Raw genomic sequence first — 938 nt, 5'->3', positions numbered from 1 at the left:
GTTTAAGGAAAGAAAACAACATTGGCCTTCGCTGTCTGATTCAAGCAAAACCAGATAGCTGTTTAAAGGTAAGAAGACTTTTTATCCAGTCTTTAATGGTAAGTTTAAGGCATATTTAGCGGTATAGTGTTTTCGTGATAAACTAAGATGTGATCGTGGTAATTAAACGACGAGTGCTTCCTGTAAATAAGATGTAACTTATGTTAGCCAGCTCGTGTGCTAATTCCTTATACACTGGATTTAGCAGCATTAGCCAGAGCACAGTACCCTAAACACTTAAAACCCGAGACAACAGGAACAAACTAGATGGACTGTTGACGTTTATCTGTAGTTTTAAGCACTTTAGTCGTATTATGCATACACAAGTAAAGAGATAGGGTGCACTGTTTAATCAAATCGCAATGTAACGTTAAACGTTATGACTAGCATCATGCGCCGTGTGTCATATTCTCTGTCTGGTTTCAGTCTAGTAACATGTTTACTGTTATGTGCATGAACGAATCTTGCATCTGTTTGCAATTGTTTATTATTCCTTGCTTTTTGATGTGGTTTATACAGTAGTGTTGCCGTCTGGATAACACTGATAGAAGGAAACCGAGATGTCTGACAGCGAGGACAGTGATTTCTCTGATAACCAGAGCGATAGGAGCAGCGAGGCTGAGGAGGTGGAGGAGAATGAGGTGAGACAACCAGCTCCTTCTTGAATGTGTCAATAAATAGCTTTCTATGGTAGGCAAAACCATGCTTAACTATTGATAAACATAATACTGATATTCATTATTTAATATTTTAATTATTTATATATTAATACATTTATATTATGTAAAGTAAAAATAAATAAATATATATAACAAATAATATGTTCTAATGTTTAATGTTTGCAATATAAGGATGAGGAGGAACAGGGGAGTGTAGCTGGCAGTGACAAGGCTGAGGAG

At 36.4% G+C, this 938-nt stretch overlaps 1 long non-coding RNA gene across 1 annotated transcript; it reads left to right on the top strand.

Annotated features, from left to right (window-relative positions):
• LOC107682601 (uncharacterized) lies at nucleotides 1–938 on the top strand. The gene is made up of 3 exons (XR_001633540.1): nucleotides 1–68; nucleotides 559–680; nucleotides 891–938. It is a non-coding gene; the product is annotated as an uncharacterized LOC107682601 (long non-coding RNA).

The sequence above is a fragment of the Sinocyclocheilus anshuiensis genome, unplaced genomic scaffold (assembly GCF_001515605.1).
Source record: "Sinocyclocheilus anshuiensis isolate Anshui unplaced genomic scaffold, SAMN03320099.WGS_v1.1 C32396222, whole genome shotgun sequence".
Lineage (NCBI taxonomy): Eukaryota > Metazoa > Chordata > Actinopteri > Cypriniformes > Cyprinidae > Sinocyclocheilus > Sinocyclocheilus anshuiensis.
Note: the sequence above shows the minus strand (reverse complement) of the source record. Positions and strands in the feature narration are given on the sequence as shown.